Raw genomic sequence first — 22,840 nt, forward strand, 5'->3', positions numbered from 1 at the left:
AACTTTTAAGACTAACTTTAGCATCATCTTTCTCAGGAAGTTTTTCTTGGGCTTCAAATTCGAGAGAATTTTTGTCCATCTTGTGTGTTCCCATTGCAAATTCTGTTTGAGAATGTCTCCTAGGTACAAAGGCACCCAGGAAATGTCTGATTGAATGAAATGAAAATGATATATGAAACAGGTGTAAATTAGTGACATAAATGATGAACATCAGTTTCCACCTCAGACACATCTAAGAGCCTGGCCCCAGAGTATAAGTACCCCAATCTTTATAACTCAGGCACCTCTTAGACTTGCTGGCTAAGTCCAGTGGGAGCCAGAGGCTCAAGTCTACGCTTGGAATGTCTTTTCTCACCCCCTTCATTTGAGAAACCCCCAAGTCCTTTATATCTCATCTCAAATGCACCATATTCTAAGAAACTTCCTGCTTTTCCCAAGAGTGAGTTGGTCCTTTCTATCTCTGTGTTGCAACCTCACTTTATATCTATTTCTCTAAGATGTCTGGTTTTGTATATTTCCTTGCCTGTCCCTTCCACCTGACTGGCAGGTTTGCCAGGATAGAGACCTGTCTTATAAGGCAGGAGTAGAATCGACAGTATTTTATCCATGTCCATGTTCTCAGTGTTCTGCAAATGTTGGCACAAAATAGACCAGCACTTCCCAACCGTTACTAGCTAATCACTAGAATCACCCATGTAATACTTAAAAATCCATATTCCTGCACTTAATTTTAAAACATCGTGCTTCTATAAGTCTAGGATTGGGCTTAGTCATCTGTATTTTTCAAATGTTCCCCAGATAATTCTGGCATGCAAGCAAGATTTTAAAACCCTGCATTAGGTCCCTTCTAAAGTTTGTTGGTGAAGAAATTACTCATCCTATACCCCTAAGCATAACTCACTTTTCTGGATAAACCTGAGGTACCTCATTAACATATTCTGCTTGATTAGATTGCCTTGGTCCTTTCTGGCTAGATATAGTTACTTATACCCACATCCTGGCATTTATCCAATGATAGCGAGCAGTATATACACTTACGGTTTCTGTTGTGTGTGGCCATCTTTATATGTTAATAGGAGGCAAAAATAAAGAAAAAAAAAGGCAATTGATGTATAATTGGGGTAGAATAATGGCAGAGGCCCCTTCACATAGAGTCAGTCTTCCCTTGCCCCATGTTCCCAAGGCATTATACTCATACCTTCACAACATTATTTCTTACCTTTCCTGGAGTGAACATATCTGCTTTCCAACTAGGGTGTGCCCCAGCTAGATTCCTTAAAGGCAGGGATATTCCCTTCAGTACTGTAATCTCAAACCTTAGACCAGTTGCCTGCCACACAGTAAGTACTCAACACATGTTTAATGACGGACTGACCCCATTCAGACTGAATGACTGAATAAATGAATAAAGGAGAGGATTTGAATAGATAGAAAGAAGGAAGAAAGACATTCCTGCAGCAGTAGGGGTTTAGAAATAAGACGTCCACAGGTCTAAAAAAGAGAATGAGGCCAGGCCTGGTGGCTCACGCCTATAATCCTGGCACTTTGGGAGGCTGAGGCAGGCAGATCACTTGAGGTCAGGAGTTCAACACCAGCCCGGCCAACATAGTGAAACCCTGTTTCTACTAAAAATGCAAAAATTAGCTGGGCGTGGTCGTGTATGCCTGTAATCCCAGCTACTCAGGAGGGTGAGACAGGAGAATTGGTTGAACCCGGGAGGCGGAGGTTGCAGTGAGCTGAAATCATACAATTGCACTCCAGCCTGGGTGACAGAGTGAGACTCAGTCTAAAAAAGAAAAAAGAAAAAAAAAAAAAGCAAAAATGAGCCTGGTATATGCACAGGACAAAGAGAAATAAGTTTGTGGGGGGAAAAAAAAAGTTGCTCTTTGGAGAAATTTGAGGCCTTTGAGGTTAGTTCTCATGGGATTTCTAACAATGGACTGCTGTACTGGGCAGGAGGAAACTCTCTTGTAGGTTCAAAGCAGTATATTCTTATTTCTAACTCTGCCACGAAATCACTATGTTGCTCACAATAAAGTGAAGGGAGAACATGAAAGGAAAATTAATTTAGTATCTGTTACGTGCCTGGTGCTTCGCATATGCTGTCTCCCTGAATCCCAACAACAGCTTCCTGTGCTAATACTGCCACTTTGCAGGAGATGGAAATCAAAGTGGGAGTTTAAATGGCTCTTAAAACTTACGGTTCTCTCTGCATACATTGCTGCTTCCATTCATTTAAGCTATCTGGGACTCAGTTTCTGTACTTGGAAATGAATGAATTCTGCTGGATCATTTCATAGGTGCTTTCAGTTCTAAAATCAATGGGTTTATCTTTGCAGTAAAGTTTTTCAACCCAAAAGCAACTTCCTTTGAAGCCTATCTATTACTCAGTACAGTACTATGTACCGTTCAGTAATTGCTTGCTGAATGTGAGAAATGAGGTTAATCAGCTGGACAGCTCTGGGAGATAAAAACAGTGTAACATTTTGCTCTAGTTAAAGAAGATTTGCTCACAGTTCCCGAAAAAACCATGCATATTCCTGTTTCTTCACTTTTGCCTATGACATGCTCTCCATTTATGGAAATTCTACTCTTGAAAGCCTAGTTCAATTGTACTCCTCCATGCAGCCCTGTGTGGCTCCCAATGAGCCAATCACTATGCTAAGTAGAGTGGAATTATTCCAATTGACCTACATCTTTGATGGATTCATAATGAGGGAAGAGTAGAAAAATGATGAAAGGCAACTTCAATGTCCAATATATTTCCTGATGGGAATTTAAAGAAAGAACTGTCTAAAATTACTCTTTCCTACAATCGCTGGGCTTCAAAGAACTCCATCAATGCCTTGGAAATAAAGTGACCGTATCTACATTTAAAGTCAACATCACCTCTAGCTTTCAAGCTTCTTCATAGATTTTTCATAACCAACTTCTGCTTTTCTGTTAGATACCATTAAATCTGAATGTACTCAGTCTCGTCTGCATGGAAAATATCTCTTTGCTGGCATAGTGGTGGAATATTACTGAACAGAACTGACCTTATTCACGACACCTCTGCCTGAGGAGACCCTGGAAGAGTCAGGTCACTATCTGTGCAAGCAGAGCCATAACATTTCTTCTTTTTCATGCATCTCTGTTTGTTCTCAGCAAAACCAGATGGAATTAGCGTTATGCAAACACAGTCAGAAATCAAAATGCTTACTCCCATATATAGACACGTATTATGATCCCTGACATTAAACATAGATGACTAAGGAATATGTTAAACCTTCTGGATCACTTTGCTATGGACCATAGGGAACTACTGCTCCTGGGAGTTTTACAATCACATGATAACTCTTTGTCCTTTGAAAGCTATCATTTAATATTTGCTAGCTTTTTTATCCCTAACACCTGGCATAATGAAAAAATGAGTCATCAGTAAATATTTGCTGACTGAATACAAAAGTCAATGGTTTAATCTCATTTTATTTTCTTTTTTTCCTCCCCTAATATGACTGAAAATGTGTCATCCATATAGTAAACATGTTAATTTAACACTGGAAAATCTGAGTCATAAAGTGGAAGAAACCTGTCCTCTGTCCTTGGCTAATGTTTCTGTAGTAATTCTTGCAATTCACTTGTTTATACATGCATCTCTCCCCCACTAGACATGTGTTTTTCAAGGGAGGCGACTTAGTCATCTCTATCACAAACATTTATTACAAAGCCCAGCATGTAATAAATTTAGTAGATGTTTATTCAATTAGTGAGTAAATATGTTTCTGAAATGATTGATGTGCCTACATTGACTTCCTGCTCCCTCTTCATCCCTTAGTGTCTGAGTCCATTGAGGCTGTTGTAATACAGTACCATAGAATGGGTGGAATATAAACAACAGAAATTTATTTCTCACAGTTCTGCAGCTGGAAATCCAAGATCAGGGTGCCAGCATGGTTGGGCTCTACCAAGGGTCCTCTCTGGGTTATGGACTACTAACTTCTTATTTTATTCCCATATGGCAAAGAGGACAAGGGTTCTCTCTGGGGTCTCTTCTATAAGGGCACTAATCTCGTTACTTATGATGTAATCAACTCTCAAAGACCCCACATCCATTACATAGGAAGTTAGGATTTCAACATTTGAATTTTGAGAGGACACAAACATTGTCCAAACATCTAGGTATTTTAGAATTCTAAGTTACTTTCGTGTCACATTTAGCCATGCAGCTTGTGGGAAAATTAAAAGTAAATCCCTTTTATAAAAGTCAGAGACTCCTGATATAAATCATTTTTTAATGTTTTTTTCAATTGCAAAATTGTAATGCTTGAAGGAATCTTGGAAATCTTTCAAATGTAAATAACATATTGAGAAACCTGCCTAGCGATAATACGAAATTGGTATGACCTTTTTTTATGAAGAATATGTAGATACATTAAAAATGAATACTTAGAAAGAATATATGAACAGGCATTACACAGGAGAAATTAAAACCAAAAATATCAGCATACAGAAAAGCAAGCAAGTATTGCTATGGGTTGTGGGAATATTCGAGCTCTCATGCTTGTTGTTAGGAGTGTAGTGAAGAAAATAATAACTCAATAAATGATATTGGAATAATTGGAGAGTCATCCAAAAGAAAAATTTAGTTGGATCAATAATATAGTTTTAAAAAAAATCAAGCCGTAAAAGTGCAAGCATAAACCATGATAGCAATTTCTTATACACAATGTCACAGTGGCAAAGTCTTTCTTAAACATGATATAAAAACGAAGTAAAGAAACAATATGCATACAAATCTGAGTATAAAAAAATTTGGCATGGCAAAACCCACAGTAACCAAAGTCAAAATACTCAGGGACAAAAATGAGAAAAAATATTTTCAATTTATATCTTAGAAAACAGGGACAAATTTGTACAATGTATAAAGAGCTCCCATAAATCATTTTTTTAAAGATCAACAATTCAATGGAAAAATTAAACGGATATTTACAGAAAAAAATAACAATAGACCTTAAACATGTGCAATTGTATTCAACTTTACCAGTAAGATAAATGCAAATAAAAATTACAGTGATACCCATTTTCATCCATAATATTAGAAAATATTTTTAAAATTTATTGATACAGGAGTCATCAAGGGTATAGGGAAACATCTACTTTACTACTTTGTCTGTGGGACTATACATTGGTAACACTTCTAGGCAGGACAAAGTGGCTACCAAAATTACAACTGCATATGTTTTTGACACAGAAATTTCATATCTCTATTGTCTACATATTCCTTCTACATATATACATGCACCAGTCTATTCACTATTGCCCTGTTTGTGAGGGCAAAGATTTAAAATGATGTCGTTTCCAATTCTCCGCTGAAATTTCCTTCTCTCCTTTTATTTCCTTGGGCACTGTAACATTGCTTAATTTTCAAGTTAGTCTCTGAATTTCCGGAAACTCTGTGGATCTGTATCTGTTTTCTATTGTTTCTATTAAAGTTTCTTTCTGTGGTTATGTCTCCTCATTTGCCTGTTTTTTCTTTCGTGTGTGTGTGTGTGTGTGTGTTTTGTTTTTTTTTTTTTTTTTTTGGTTGGTCTTTGTGGTTGGAACTTTGTATTTGTAAAATTGTTTCTAAAAATAAAATGAAGACTAGCTTGTTGTTATCTTTTCCAGAGATGATTTGCCTTTGTTTTCACTAACAGCTCCTAGCAATCCTGGATCATCTCGATCCAATATCAGGAATTAAAAGGATGTGAAGTTGAGCTGCAGCTCCTTTTGAGGGCTGGCCAATTGGGATTCATTCTCCTCCTTAAGGTTCACTCCCTTGGAGTACCAGCCTTAAGTCAGTGGCATCACCAGGGCTCTTCTTCTCGGAGGGCCCATGACTTCCGCCACCATGAAACTATCACAAAATCCTTAGCATCTCATCAGCTAGGTTAATCACCATTTTGTTATTAATGTCACATTTAACATCGTTTTATATCATGTATCCATGAACATAATTTTATATTTATAGTTATTTGTAATACTCTTTTAAAACGTTTGTACAGAATTTAAAAGTGACTTGCTTACCACTCTCAGAGTATTACATTACCATGTGTCTATATATTCATCATTACCAGTGAGTTTTATACTTTTATATGCTTTTATGTTATCATCATTTCTTGTCAACTTAAAGAACTCCCCTTAACATTTCTTGTCAGGCAGGTTGGGTGGTGATGAACTCTCTTGGCTTGTTTTGGTCTGAGAAAGTCTTTACCTAGCTTTCATTTTTGAAGGGAATTTTTTTTTCCATGTATACTATTCTATGTCGGCAATTTTTTTCCCCCTTCACGTTAAATAAATCATCCCACTGCTTCTGGCATGCAAGATTTTGCTGAAAAATAAGCTCATGAGAGATCTTATAGAGGATCCCCTGTACGTGACAGGTCATTTTTTCTCTTGCTGCTTTCAAAATTCCCCATTTATCATTAACTGTTGACACTTTCATTATAATAAATTTAAGTGTACATTTTTGGAGGAATTTCACTTATTTGAAGTCTGTTAGGCCTCCTGATTCTAGATGTCCAATTCCTTTTTTAGAGTTGAGATGTTTTCGGAGATGTTTTTTCTTTTTTCTTTTCTTTTTTTTTTTTTTTTTTTTTTTTTGAGACAGAATCTCACTCTGTCACCAGGCTGCAGTGCAGTGGCAGGATCTTGGCTCACTGCAACCTCTGCCTCCCAGGCTCAAGCTATTCCCCTGCCTCAGCCTCATGAGTAACCGGGACTACACAGGAGTGCCACCAGGTCCAGCTAATTTTTTGTATTTTAGTAGAGACGAGGTTTCACCATGCTGGCCAGGATGGTCAATCTCCTGACCTCATGATCCACCCACCTCGGCCTCCCAAAGTGCTGGGACTACAGGCATGAGCCACCATGCCCAGCCTGGAAACTATATTTTTAACATAATATTTCTGTCCATTTCTTTCCTCTCCCTCTTTTTCTTCCCTGACTTTCATAATGCATATATTGGTCTACTTATGGTGTCCTTAAAGTCCCTTAAGCTTTTCTTACTCTTGCTTACTATTTCATTCTTTTTTTCTTGCTTCTCTGGGTAATTTCCAATGATCTGTCTTTGAGTTCACTGTTTCTTCTGCTTGATCTGATCTGTTGTTAAACCTCTAGTGTTCAGTTACATTCTTCAGCTCTAAAATGTCTGTTTTTTAATATTTTTTATCTCTTTTTTGAAATTTTCACTTTGCTTATGCATTGTTTTCCTAATCTTGTTGAGTATCTTTATGATGGTTATGTTGAATATCCTGTCAGGTAGATCATATATCTCTGTTTTATTAGGATCGGTTTCAGGTTTATTTTGTTCCTTTGTTTGAGACACATTTTCCTATTTCTTCAAGTTTTCATGGTACTTTGTGTTGGTTAACTGCAAGTTAGAGAAAACAGCTATGATGTGGTTTGGATGTGTCCCTACCCAAATCTCATCTTGAATTGTAGCTCCTATAATTCCCATGTGTTGTGGGAGGGACCCCAGTGGAAGATAATTGAATCATGGGGTGGTTTCCCCCATTCTGTTCTCACGGTAGTGAATAAGTGTCATGAGATCTGATGATTTTGTAAAGTGATTTCCCCCTTTGTTTGGCTCTCATTCTTTCTTGTCTGCCACCATGTGAGATGTGCCTTTTGCCTTCCACTATGGTTTTGAGGCCTCCCCAGCCACATGAAACTGTGAGTCTATTAAACCTCTTTTCCTTTATAAATTACCCAGTCTTGTGTATGTCTTTATCAGCAGCATGAAAATGGATGAATACAAGCTATCCCTCTTAGTCTTCACAGTATTGCCTCATTCAAGAAAAGACCCTCACTAATCATCCCAGCCAGAGATTTTTGCCGGGGGAGGTGGGGGGACCTTTCAAACTTTATTGCTAGTCCAACTACCTTCTTTGTTCTTAGTGACTCCCTGGTGCCCAGAGTATGAGAGGTTCCATCAGTACCCTGAAACAAGCAAGACTAAAGCCAGTCCCTCAGGCAGCATCTGGAAAAGTTGAATAGTTTCACTTCTGTTCAATTTTTCTTTCTCAAAGAGAAGTGGGGTTCTGAGTATGTTTTTGTTTGCTCTGTGCTGGGCTAAATGGAAGGCCTAGCCTACGGTGGCTGATAGTTCAAACTGCCATCTTTTTTCTCATTAGTCTCTGGGCAGTAAGAGTATGTTAGGTCTTGTTAGTGCTCCAAGATAGGCAGCACAGAAACCAGTCCTTTGCATGTTCCTAGAGAATTTGAGGTGTTGTATGCATGGTCCAACTTCTTTATACCTCAGAGAGAATCTGGAAGCTGAGATTTTTCATCCACTTTTTCTGTGCTGGACTAGGGAGACTGGCTATGGTAGCTAATAGTACAAACTGCAATTTTTGTTTTCACTGATTCCAAGGCAGCTAGAATACACTGGGTCCTGTCAGCACTTCAAGAGAAGCAAGACAAAAACCAGTCTTCTGGGAAGCCCCTAGAAAAGTTAAGGTGTTGAGCAGGCAGTCCAACTCTTGCTTTCCAAGGAGAAGCTGAGATATTGGGGGTTTGCTCCCAATTGTATAACACTACACCAGGAAGAGGGATTATGGTGAGAGAGTGTTTCAAACTCCCCTACCTACTTCAGTGTGGCTAGTCTCATGTTCATTCTGGGTTTTAGAGCCTCTCAACTAGTTTCTGGACTTCTCACAAAGGGAATTTGTCTGTGTTTTGTTGTTAAACCAGTGTAATTATGGGGGAAAGGGAGTCCAGGCCTTCTTATTCTGCCATCTTGCTGATGTTACATTAATAATATATTCTTTATGGAAATATGCTGCTTGTTATCACTTTGATAATATACTCCTTATTCAATCTTTATCTCAGATTCTGAGAGCATAAATTAAGATATGCTTTTATTATTAAAGATGATGATGAATATAAAACAGTGCAGTACAGATCTCAGCATAGGTTTTAACTTTTACCAAGAGCCATTCTGCCTCTGCTTATAAGTGTAATGAAGAATTTGTTCCTTAAAGCAGAAATGAAATTGACTATAAAAAATCAGCATCCATGTTATTATTACTCTCTCCTAACAGAACTGTGCTTATAAACTGCAAAGGACTGACTTCTCTCTAATCTGAGGGGATGTTCCAGCTCAACAAATGGAAAATAAAGCCATATTCAGTAGCAGCCAGGGAGTCAAGGAGCTGGTATGAACTCGTGCCACCTTCATTACTTGCAATGCATGGCTGAGATCATTTGAAGTAACGCCTGGAAATCCTCTGCTGAAACAATCACAGGGTGGGTTGGTAGTTTATGCCTTTTGACCAGGTCCACAACCCACATCTGCCACAGTGAATTTTAATTGGATATTTTTCTAGAAAGGAGTTCCTATGCTAGTATTAAATCAGAAAAGAAGTAATTGCACACTGCATTATTCATCATTCCAGCATAAATGAAAATAGAATGGAATTAGAGTAGAAAACTACTTTTCAGCAGAAAGAGGGCTTACATATAACTGATCTATCAACCACAAAGCTTGGGCCCAGTATGACAAAAATGAATGTGAAAAATGAGTAGAAAATGTACTTCAGAATCACTTTCTCCACTAGAGAAAGATCTACTTGTATATTTACAAATAAAGCAACTTGTTTTTCCTTGTATTGTCGATGATTCCAAAGCATTACTTTTCTTCTTTTTATAAGATCAGGACAATATTAACCAAGCCAGTGAGAATGTACATACAAATTATCTTACTTAAAGTCCTGACTAGTTCCATTATACTTTATATGTCTTTGTGATCTGCTTCTTGTTTTGTCTTCAAGTTTCTATTGTGTCTTTCCAGGCAAAGTGAAGCTTTAATTGACCCTGAGTCAAGAATGTAATTATTCAGATACATAGGATTTTTTCATCTTAGAATTTTTCAGAGAAATACTTTGTCCATGAGGATATGAAACCATGTATACTTTTAAGAATCTAAGTGAAAAGGCAGGACAATTTGACATTTATTGAGCATCTACTATGCACCAACTATTTTTTGACATATTCTCTCATTGAATGACAGTACTGAAAGTAAATATTATTATTCCAATTTGACAAATGAGAAAACTAAAACTAAGAAACTATAGACATGAAGAAAACTAGTATTTGGGCAAGTGAATACTAACATGGGGTGCATTTTATATGTATGAATTCATTTAAACTTTACAAATGTCCATCCTCATGTTATAGTTAAACAAACAAGCTCAGAGATGTTAAATAATCTGCATAGTACTATACACCTATTAAGCAATTAAGTTGACTTGGAACCCATTTGCATCAGATTCCTTGTATTTTTCCCAATTATGTCATAATGACTCAGCATAATATTCCTTAAATGTAGTTTTTAGCAAAGGCACTGCAAAATTCAGATGGCTTTCTGCCAGCGCAAATAGAGAAGTTTGCTGTTTATAAAACTGTTGTGTTCTCCAGCAGGGAAAGACATCTAAGAACATCTCCAGAATTAAATTCAATTTATTCAGTTTTGTAAACTGAACCTAATTTGTCTGTAATTAAATAAATAAAATGTATAAGACTAAATATTAGAGGCATCTTCCTTGGCTCAATTGTATGTTCCAACACAGGCTACGTCACCAAATCTACTCATTATAATTTCTTTTTTCTTTTTTTGGTTTAACATTTATTACGGCATTATAATTAGTTCTTGTTTTTTGTTTCTTTTTTGAGACGGAGTCTCGCTCAGTCGCCCAGGCTGGAGTGCAGTGGCTCCATCTCGGCTCACTGCAAGCTCCGCCTCCCGGGTTCACGCCATTCTCCCGCCTCAGCCTCCCAAGTAGCTGGGACTACAGGTGCCCGCCACCACGCCTGGCTAATTTTTTGCATTTTTAATAGAGACGGGGTTTCACCGTGTTAGCCAGGATGGTCTCGATCTCCTGACCTCGTGATCCGCCCGCCTCAGCCTCCCAAAGTGCTGGGATTACAGGCGTGAGCCACCGCGCCTGGCTATAATTAGTTCTTAACTCATCTTCCTCTTGTTCTAGACTGGGAGTTCCTTGAGAGTAGATAGATACCTTGATATATTGCAGGCATCTAATACTTGCCACTTAGTATATGCTCAATAAAAAGTGGAAGGATGAATGAATGGATAAATAAGCTAGTTAATGAACAAACAACTGGAACAACAGGATACCATGCCAGACTGACTACTTAGTTCTAGCAAACTTTAGAATATTCCCATACATAGCCTTCACTCTGAAGGTGATGTGATAACCCCAGTCTGCCTTGGGTTGTAGATTTAGCTTGGCAGATACTTACCCAGTCAGTATTCAACTTAGTTGAGTGTTATTCATCTCTGCCCTACCACTATCTCCAATAGCTGATAGACTAAGGTTCCTCTGACTTCGTGATTATTGTATTCTCCCCAATTTTCTTTCATTCCTCCCTTCCAAACACATTTTATTTTGGTGTTTGCAAAAATTTGGATGTGGGCTTTCCTTCTGCTCACTAGAATGTCTACAGATGACATGTAGTGGTTTAAGAGCACAAGCTTAAGATCAGACTAAGTTCAAACCCGACTACTATTTATGTATTAACATGCCACCTTCATAAACCTACATGATATGTCTAAGTCTCGGTTTCTGGTATGCAGGGTGGGGATAATAGAAGTACCTACCTCAGAGTTTTTATAGAAATTATATTAGATCATGTACCAAATGTAGTAAGCATAGCTCTTGATAGTTATGTTTTAAATAATAGGATGAGAGTGAAAAATGTCTTTTCATTTGGCTGTTCAGTTTACAAAACCAAAAGAAAAAGAGAAATCTCCTTTATCTTCCTAAGGATGTGTTAATTTAGTAGTCTGGTTATGAAGATGGGATGGTTTGGCCTAGCTTTATTTCTGGTGCCTATCCTGGCAATGATGCTGAGATGTTTTGTCAGCGTTGGTCATGTGACTTCCTCAATGGACTGGGATGGGTAAGGGAATGGGGTTAACTCCTCACCCAAACCACGTGGACTGAGAGTGGGAAGGGAGAGATTCACTAAAGGAAAATTAGAGTGCTGCAACCAGAAAAAGCTTTAAAAGCTGCAATGAATCTTATCTAAAGAACTAAACCAATCGTGGATAACCAATGTAGGATGATATTACTAACCAAGAGAAATAAAACAACCTCCAAATGCCTGCTTTCTCCTATTTGAAACCAAAATGTGGAGATAAACAAGAGAAACATGTCAATTAAAGGCCTATTCTGATTTAATTTAATTGGAGCAACAAAGGAATAATTATTGCTCTAGAGGCCATGAAGTTGAGTTTAAGCATTGCCAATGAAATGGACATAAACAAAATAGTTGCAAGACAAGAATTAGAATGTTCCCAACATAAAGAAAAGGTCAATGTTGGAGGTGATAGATGAAGCAATTACCCTGATTCACTCATTACATGTACGTATGCAATAGAATATCACATGTATTCTCCAAGTTTGTACAACTATTACATATCACTTTTAAAAAGCAAATATGTATAAAGGTTAATTAGGGTTTCCTTTAATAGACAATTTGGCTAAACAAGAATTTCTTTGTAGAATTCTTTCTTCCCTCCCTCAAAAATTACCCAGATACTTACTTCAAACTGTCTTCGTTGCCTACAGATATACAGCTTTGAAAGACATGTCCCCTAAAATTTAAACCATTCGCTTATCCTTATGGGAAATATGTGAGTAAAAGGACTGAAGTTATGCAAATAAAAGGATCAATTTTTCTAAGCCTGTTTGTCCTTTTTATGTTTGAATAATACCTCGCGTATTCTCTTCTCTCGGGAAAGAATGTGTAAGAATAATAAAATTCAGAAGGGCAAAAGTTGCCAGTACTTTCTCATGCAACTGTGTCCCATAAGTTTTTCTAGACATAGAATTAAGTTCTGTTGACAGCAAGCTCCAAATATTGCTTAAATCAGTCCATTTTGTCCTAGAGTCATTGACCCCATAGCTGTGTGGCTGTGTGTGTGTGTGTGTGTGTGTGTGTGTGTCTTTTTTCTCTCCCCTTACATTTCTCCTCATAAGGAATTTCCTCTTTTCATAGTCATTTACCAACAGAGTCTTCAAACAAGGAAGAATGAATGCAACATTTAGACAATGTAATTTTGCTTCTTAAATGGAATGTCCAACATATGAGCAAGTTTAAAAATGTTCACATGAAAAGACAAAATAAGCAAATGTGGAAGGTAAGTATGGAAGTCACAGATCATTCCCTTTCTTTTTTTTTATTCTTAAAGTAAACATGCATTTATACATTACAAATTAAAAGGACATTATGGAAAGGCCATTAAAAAGGATATGAAATATGAAAATCTCAAGTAATAAATAACGAAAATAATTAAATAAATGACCAGTGAGTTTCTCAACCTCTAAGCCAAGTGCTATATTCAAGATCTCAAGTTAATAGACACCTTAGAAACTGATAAACTGATACTGAGCTACACATGCAAAGAAACATTGTTTAATTCTGTTGCATTCTTAAAACATAAATATTTGAGTGGGCAGAGTATCACATAAGTATCCTGAAACATGACTTTTTAATTTATTATTAACCTAAGTAAATAAACTCTGGAGTAGCACATGACAAGAAAGAAAAACGTGGAACCAATTAGAGATGTTCCAAGTTCTAAGTTAGACCTGTTTTCCCTGGAAGGTCTATAAGCCTACAGCCACATTACTTCCAAGACGCATCAAATTAAACAATGTCATATTAAATGAAAATATCACTGGATATTGTGAAATACTTTTGGATACATGTTTTATGAAAACACATCTCAATCATTAAACTTGACAGACAGACCAAGCCTATTATTAAACAAAAAGTATATCTGTAGCTCTCAAGAAATCTTGACTCATTAATTGCACTTGACTCATGTTGATAGCTGCCTTCCAAGTTCCAAAAGTAAATATTATCACCATGAATGTTATCATAAAAATGCTTTTATCATTGGATTACAAGTTGCCTTCTTCCTTAAAACCTGATCTTATTCCTTTTTTACAGCCTTTCAAAAAGCCTCACTTACTTATTTTATAGTGTAGAATATGCTTACATACAGCAATGAGTTGAAAAAGAATCCCACTGGGATTTAATTCAGGGCCACTCAATAATCCCCCATTCACCAGTATCACATTCATAGAGCCTATTACTTGTAAATCAACTCCAGTTAGCATCTTCTCCAAAAAGACTTCCATTAGCACATTCCTTACCACCAAAGTTATTTTCAAGAACTCCAGTATTTTGTGCAACGAGATAAAGTGCTAAAAAATGTATAATTGGGGAATTACTCTCTCCTCTATATGACCTATTCATCCTCTTATTATTATACTTGGCACAGTGCATTATTGTTGTTTGTTTAATACCAGTCTGTATAATGAACCTCTGGGTTACCTGAATATAAAGTCTTGTTATATTCATTTTTGTATCCAGCAGTAGATGCTGCCTTAGCCTTGCCCCCTTTATGGAGCCAGTGCACTTATCTCGAAGTTGTTGTGAGGTTGGCTGCTAATGGCCCGTAATTATCTTTCTCCAGAGAGTTGTCTTTGGCCAACAGGAGCTCAGGAAGGCCTAACAGGGGATCCCTCACCAAATGACTAAATGATTCAAGGGCATAAAGGCCCAGCCTCTTGACTCAGAGTGAGATAAGCCTGTGGTGTTGTTCACAGAGGTTCTCTGGTGTTGGTCCAGGTTCTCTGGAGATTAGGCTGAAGTTAGACTTAGTGAAACCCACATCTCTGCTTAGTTTCTTCCTCTATCCTAATCTGCTTCCTTGGAAGTTTATCCTGAAAACACTTCATCAGTAAAGCACTTGCTAAGAACCCCCAACTCCCACTGTGCTTTTAGGAAATCTGACCGAAGACACAGCTCTAAATGCATTGATTTGTGTGAACAGATATTCAGTTTCTCCTATTAAACTTTGAAATTCATAAGAACAGAAATGATGATTTATTTTTCTCTTCATATCCAGTACCTAATTCAGTACCTGATAGATAGTAAACTCTCAAAAATTTTTACAAATTTGAATTAATAAGCGTGTACATTTACCTCATTCGTTATCTTCATTTTGTACTAAATAAATAAATGGTAGGAAAAGAAAGATGGATCTAAAGATTATCGTTGCCATTATAATTTAATTCCAAGCTTTCTCCAAAACCAAAAGGATATGAATTGTTGGTTGAAGTAGTAAGGTCTGAATTAAAGAGGGGTGAAGAATCCCTTCCCCTATCTTCTATGCCTACTATAATGGAGATAATTAAAAAATAGTATCTCATCAATTGAACAGATTCATTAACAGTAGCTAATGGTCATATACCAGGACTCAATTTTCTCTTTTTTTCTTTTTTAACTTCCCCTGAGTATATTTTCCATTCCTCACTTTCTTCCTACTCCCATATTAAATCAGCATTAGGTTTGTAAATGTCAAGCCAACTCCAGGAAATAAAGATGGGGCATTTTCTCAGTTGCAGCACAGTATATCACCAGAGATTAAAACAAATGTGGAGCTCAGGTCTCTATTGTATCCTTTGCGAATGATCCTATTTCTCTTCACTAAGCAAGATAGATCCAATTCCACCAAAGGAATTAACGAGTTCATCTAGAAGGACAAGAACTCCTACATTAATCAAAAGCATGTGAATATATCTAAATTAATCTGAAGGCACACGTTTCTCCATCAGTGTTTCTGTTGGTGCCTATATCTTACTAGAAAAGTTGTAGGATTTCCATGATTAAAAAATGGAACAATATTTTCAGTATTCTAATTAGAATTTCTGTTACTTACTGATTATCCTAAAGTTTGGCTAAGAAAGCATAAAAATAATTGACTCTTCACAGATACATTTTGTTTGGGGGGTGGAGAGAGCCTTCTGATGAGAAAGACTCATTAGGTTTCTATTACTCTAACTTGTGTCGAATAGGCAAGATCCATCCCTGAATACAAAAACAAAGTAACTCAAATACTGTCTCTAAGAGGATTAAGTATTTGGGAACATTTGTATTTGTCAGTGCTCCTCTGTGAACTTCCAGCCACTAATTATATTTTGATTGCAGAGTTATGAACAAAACTCCTTATATGAAGATTAGGGGTGAGGGTGTAATAGGGGAACAGGAATTCTAAAGAAAACTGGTGTTTAATCTCAAATCAGTTGCCATTTAACCCAAATAAACTGCGGGAATGTGGAGTCATTTTTTCATCTTCCTGTCTTAGTCCGTTTGGGCTGCTATAACAAAATATGATAGACTGGGTTGCTTAAACAACAAACGTTTATTTCTCATGATTCTGGAGGCCAGGAAGTCCAAGATCAAGATGCTGGCAGATCCCATGCTTGCTAAGAGACTTCTTTCTTGCTGTATCTTCACATGGCTGAGAGAGGGATCATATCACTTGTGTCTCTTCATATAAGAGCACTAATCCAACTCATGAGACCTCTACCCTCACAACCTAATTACCTTCCAAAGGCCCCATCTCCAAATATCATAACATTGGGATTAGGGTTTCAACATATTAATATAAAGGGAGCACAATCAGTCCATTGCAACAATCTTTACAACAGTCTTAAGGAGGTATATTTTTATCTTTATTTTACAACTGTTAAAACTTGGTTTTACAGATATCAAATGATTTTATAAAGTCACATGGCTACTAAATTGTACAGCTGGTATTTAAACCAAGGGCTCTGTGCTCCAAAGTCCACCATCTTTTGACTCTGTAACTCTGTAACAATTTAACCAGTACAGTTGACCTTTAAACACTGTGGGACTTAGAGGCATCAAAACACAAAAATCTGCGTATAACTTTTGATGCCCTCCAAACCTAACTATTAATAGCCCACTGTTGACTGAAAGCCTTATCAGTAACATAAAGTTGATTAACATATATTTTGTATGTTATATGTATTATATACTGTATTGTTACAATATATATGCTGCAGAAAAGAAAATGTTATTAAGAAAATCATAAGGAAAAGAAAATATATTTACTATGCATTAAATGTAGGTAGATTATAATAAAGGTTTTCATCCTCATCATCTTTATAACTTGAGTAGGCTGAGAAAGAGGAGCAAGAGGAAGGATCATTCTTTCTGTCTCAGAGGTGGCAGAGGAGGAAGAGGTGGAGAGGAGGCAACAGAAGCAGGCACACTTGGAGTTAATTTTTATTGAAAAAAAATGTGCACATAAGTGAACCCTGCAATTCAAACCTGCATTGTTCAAGGATCAACTATATTTATGAAGATCTATTTTTGCTGAGTTCTCAATATCTCTGACTTAGGAACTAAAAGAGAAGGTTTCTTTTGGACACTTTCTTTTTAATTAAACCATTTTCATAATCTCACCAACCTTCTGCTATATTATCTGCTAACTAGCAACTAATAAAAGGTTTGTTTTAAAAAGCAATTCTTTATCCTGATTAAGAGTGGATGCAGTCCTCTTTCAAGTTAACAAAATGAGTTAATAAAATTCAGTGGCTGCTTTGAAGGCATGCAAAATCTTTGGAGTATGTCAGCAAATGAAGAAAAGAAATATTGGATTAAGCAAAATAATCGGTACTCTCAATTTTGCAGCCAAATGCCCAAAGCCAACTTAGTATGTTCATAGCTCCATGGCCTTCTAAACTCTGGGGAAATTTCAAAATTACTGCCTGATCCTCTGAGTCAGGAAGAAATGAAGCGAGGCTGGGTTCTATTCTCAATGGAACTGGGGAGAAATTAAGCTCCTGTCTGGTTTCTTTGAGAAATGGGGTACAAAGTCGTCTACTAAGAGTGAAAGGTGTGAGATAAAGATGGGTGATTTAAAGAAAGTTGTAAGCTAAAACTCATTGTCTTGAAGAATGGGAGGGAAGATTGACAGATGACAGTTGCTGGAATGGAAGCTCTATGAGACCAAGGAATTTTTCTCCCCCGTCTCTCCTTGGTGTTTGGTGCTTCATAGGCGCTCAATAAATATTTGCAGGATGAGCAACTTCAGGTTAAATTCTTGTTTTCATTTTATAGTATCTAAAATATGATGTGGAAATAAGTTAAATATATTAACATTATTATAATGAAATTGCTAACATCTCATACCATATCATCTCTCTCTCCTGTTTCCTGTCATGCCACTTAAATAGTCTTTGCAAGGTTGAGATCTGGATAAAATGACTACCAATGGGGAATCAAAGGTACAAAGGTTTAGCCTGAAAATTACCTGTACAAGATGGGTCTAGGTCATGTTCCCAGGCTTAACTTTGGTTATGGTGAAGCGGTTTGCGAGTATTGTGAGATGAGTCTGAGGTTTTTGGGGAACACTGCTAGTCACGGATACTTTACCTCTCCCCTTTTTTATTTTAATTAAAACTGTTGTTTTAGATTAAGTGGGTGCATGTTCAGGTTTGGCACATGGTATGTGCTAAGATTTGGGGTACAATTGATCCTGTCACCCAGGTAGTGAGCATAGCACTCAATAGTTTAGCTCCCATTTAAAAGTGAGAACATGTGGTGTTTGGCTTTCTGTTTCTGTGTTAATTCACTTAGGATAACGGCCTCCAGTTACATCCACCTTGCTGCAAGGGACATGATTTTGCTTTTATATGGCTGCATAGTATTCCATGGTGTATATGTACCACATTTTCTTTACCCAATTCACTGTTGATGGGTACCTAGGTTGAATTAATGCCTTGCTACTGTGAATATTTATGTGATGAATGTACAAGTGCATGTGTCTTTTTGGTAGAACAATTTATTTTATTTTGGATATATACCCAATAATGGGATTGTTGGGCCTAATGGTAGTTCTGTTTTAAGTTCCTTGAGAAATTGCTAAACTGTTTTCTGCAGTGGCTGAACTAATATACATTCCCATCAACAGTGTTTGAGTGTTCCCTTTTTTCTGCAGCTTCACCAGTATCTGCTGTTTTCTGACTTTTTGATTATAGCCATCCTGAATACGTTCCATTGTCAAGAGCCAGAATCTCTCAAATGCAGCACCTTCTAGGCTTTTCTTCTCCCCGCTAAAGGAGCTTCTGCCAAGATTACAGAAATTTGTCCTATCTTCCTGCCAACAGCTTCCCATCAGTTTTGACACACTGTTTTGAAGAAAGTTCTAAACTTCTGTAGGAAAAGCAGTACTGTTGGGAGGTTTGTAAGTACTCACCTGGCCTAGATAGGTCACATCATGTTTTCTTCAGGCTTGGGGTCTACTTTCTCCTCAGTCCCCCATCTCATCAGCTTATCATGACCATGGCTGCTTTAGTGCACCAGTTCCTATGTATTTGGCTCCAGAACAGAAGAAGGGGGAATAGCAGTATTACCTCTTCCTTTATTCTTGTTGTGTTGGTCAAGTTTAAGCTTTCCACATTTACTTGCAAATCTGACAAAGCACTTTTAATCTCCATGTGAAATCCAATGTTTAATGCAAAGACTTATTAAATCTGCATAAAATATACAAATTAGTAAATTATTGCTAATGACATGACTTTCTATACTCTTCTTCAAAGCTGAACCAGGGAAAGTTTCTTTCATTTTAAACAAGAAATTCATTTTCCACTATCCAGAATACCTCACTAGTCCATTTCAGGTTTTCAGTGTAATACAGATCTGTCTACATTTACAAAATGAAAGACTTAGCTGCAAGAAAAATGAGAAAATAGCAAGACTGCATTTCAAAGTAACATGGGAAAGCCATTACACCAAAATTCATTTTAAACAGGTTACTCCTGGACAGTGTGAGTTGAGTGTGATTACTAGTTCTGGAAATCCATTATGAAACAGATAAAGTTAAACGTTGCCCTGGATAATTGATGCATTGAATTGCATTCATTTATCTATTGAATAGCAAATAGAGCTCAATTTTGGTAAGAGAGTTAGGGTATTGGGAGATTTTATCTTAAGGACGTAGGTAAGAATAAGTTAGGTTAAGAAATTAAAAGTACAGAGTAGGAATTTTATACAATCATTTAGAATACGGTGAATTGATGGTATACCAGCTTAACTCAATTGGAACTATGTTTCATAAAATTTCTCCCCTGTGTAGTTCTTGTTAATAGGAAGTATCAGTCATGTTCTTTTTGCACTCTGAAGGTCAAAGCAAGCAATGAGGCCCCCTGCAGTGTACATACATTGTTGGTTATTGGGGGCTCACTATGTTGCAGTGGCATCCCCCCAACAGTTCTTATAGCTCCTGACAGTCCTCATTCACTGCTGGCTCCTGTGCTAGGTGCAGATTGAGCTCTACGATGAAGAGCACTAGGTTCTTTTGCAGAATACCCTCATCATCAACACATAAAGACAGTGAGAGACTATCCCTGATTTAACCTCTCCTCACAGGCTCCAACTTCGCAGGTTCCCATTTGTTTTGGCTTTCGTCACTTCACACGCATCCTGCTTCTCAGCCTCCTGTCTGTGGATTTCTGTCTCCACCACCAAGCCCAGCAGAAAATGGTTTAATTATGCTCCACAATTGTGTAAGGTCAGGCACATCCATAATATATTAATGTATATTTCATAGAGGTTGTGTTTCTCTGATCAAACCCTGACTGAAATACAGAGTGAGGTTATTAGAGAGGAGGAAAAATTGGGATGACAATTAAAGAAAGCATCTTTCATTTCAGAGGAGAAAGACAATGTCTTTGACTAAGCTACTGTTGCTACAATATTCTCTGAAATGTTCAACAAAGTTTAAATCTGCCATATTTAAGAACTCCAGGTATATACTGAGGATGAAACAATTTACTAACAAACTATTTTCTTGAGGTTCATTGTCTCCATATAGTTTTATCCTATTTTTGAAGTTATTAGTTACTGAATTTTAAATAATACAGAATAGTTGAGTGACCATTGTATAGTTATGGCTAACATTTCAAATGTATTCCCTGGTTGACATTATCTAGGTGACAATATCATTCTTAGTACTTATGTTCAACCTTTAAAATGTTGTTTGCTGTATCATTTTGATGCAAATTTTTATCTGTGGCCTGCTTTTTTCTTCTCAAAACAATTCTGAGAAATCAGAAAAGAGCCAGCAAGTACTTGGGGTTTGGCATGTAAAAAGAAAACAGTCATTCCTAGAACCCATTCCATCATATTTGCACTATATAGCTTCAGCTAATTCTCACAAACCCTCTGTGGTTAGAATTAATATCACTATCTCAAAATTAAGAAAACTGACACTCAGAGAATGAAAGTTAACATCTTATACTTAATAAATGGCTGTGAATCGAGTTTTTTACAACCCCAAAGCCCAGGCTCTTCCTGCTACCTGGTGCTTCTTCAAGGCAAGGGAAACTTGTATTTCTGAAGTTTGGCTAATCAGGCTTACAGCTTTCTGTTTTTACATCCTTCTCACCTATGGCTTTGCTGTTACTTCATTCCAGATAAATGAATAGGCTTGACTCTGCCACTGTGTTAGAAAACATTCTCTTTCTAGCTTGAAGAAAGTTATGGAGGCCTATACTCAAAGGCTCAGTATAGGTCATTGTCGATGTTAGATACACTGTGACTTTCTCTTCTGTTTTCTATAACCAGGTCTTACTTCACTTTATCTCAAACCTTCACTTTATACTCAAGATTTATGAATTGAAAACCTGTCTCATTATTTATTCTATAAGCACTGAGGGTTCAGTATGGGCCAGATATAACCTTAAATATTAGGGTTAATGAATAATGCATGGAATCTATCTACAATAAGATGATATTTCTAGTATAACAGATAACCATGTAAAATAAAAAGGTTAACAAGATACAATACTACATAATTTGAGAAAGTGCAAGGACACTAGGGACCAACTCTACTGGGAGAATGAGCAAGGTAGGCTTCATAAAGGAAGTACTGGTTGAGTTAAGACTTGAAGGATGAGGAAGATTTTTCAAGGTGAAAGTTTTATAGTCAGAAGTAATAGCATGTGCAAAAAGATAGTGGCATAAAGTAGCATTACTCTTTTGGAATTATAATTACTCAAGGTATTGGAATATAGAGAATGAGAGGGGAAACTGGGCAATGAGGCTGATGGAGAAGGCATAAACTAGACCATGAATGACTGTTTGGGTCATGCTGAAGAATTTGGACTTTTATCCTGAGGACAATGGAGGTCATTAGAATGTTTAAACAGAGGAGGAGTGTAATTACATGTGCAAGTCTGACGTCTGTGTGTGAAGAATGAATTGGAAGGAGGGTCAAAGTTGACCCTGGAGGGGCTTTTGTTTTTTCAACCCTAGTCTTCTAGTTCTGGGACTCTGAGCTAGCCCAGACCACCAGGAACCCATCCCTCTCTACCTGCTCCCTTTCGGGAAGTCAAGGCCCTTCTTTCTTGCCTGCCATCTATTGTATACCACAGCAAATGGATACTTTGCTCTCCTATCTATTGTGTTCTCTATCTGACCCTCACTGCCAGATCTTTGGGTTATAACTCATCTTCCCTCCACCATATATGCTACTGATACCACCATATATGCTAATGATACTCCATTATTACCTACGCTATCCTTGTGGATCTTGTTGGTTTCTTAATCCCAACCATTCTCCATTTGTCCCACTCCAGTTCCTCTAAATGTCTAGGGTTAGGCGGATGTTTTCCTTTAATAACTCTGAATTCTAGGTGACCAGTTCTATCAGTGAATCTTAATCTTGGCTAATTTCACATATATGTAAAATTGGGCTGAGTAAACTTCTGAAGACAGTGCTGGTCTCGTCATTTTGATACTGGACAAGGGTAATGAGAATATGCAGAAAATCCAATTAAAGCTACATTTTAAAAATTCCACATATCAACTATATTGTTAATTCTTTAAAGTTAAAGCAAGTCTTTGGCTAGCTACCACCTTGTGACTCTTAAGTTCTTCCTTAAAAGTGAATGAAGCCATAATACTATCA

General features: G+C 37.1%; 1 long non-coding RNA gene across 5 annotated transcripts in view; it reads right to left on the reverse strand.

Moving 5' to 3' along the window:
* The window catches only part of LOC139355602 (uncharacterized), a 281,629-nt gene that overhangs the window by 21,762 nt on the left and 237,027 nt on the right, over positions 1-22,840 (reverse strand). Inside the window, exon 5 of one of the 5 annotated variants that reach the window (XR_011606367.1) lies at positions 6,841-19,403. The exons of the other annotated variants lie outside the window; for them this stretch is intronic. This is a non-coding gene — a long non-coding RNA (uncharacterized lncRNA). Of the gene's footprint in view, positions 1-6,840; positions 19,404-22,840 lie in introns of those variants that run through there. 5 annotated transcript variants of the gene reach the window in all.

The sequence above is a fragment of the Macaca nemestrina genome, chromosome 8 (assembly GCF_043159975.1).
Source record: "Macaca nemestrina isolate mMacNem1 chromosome 8, mMacNem.hap1, whole genome shotgun sequence".
Lineage (NCBI taxonomy): Eukaryota > Metazoa > Chordata > Mammalia > Primates > Cercopithecidae > Macaca > Macaca nemestrina.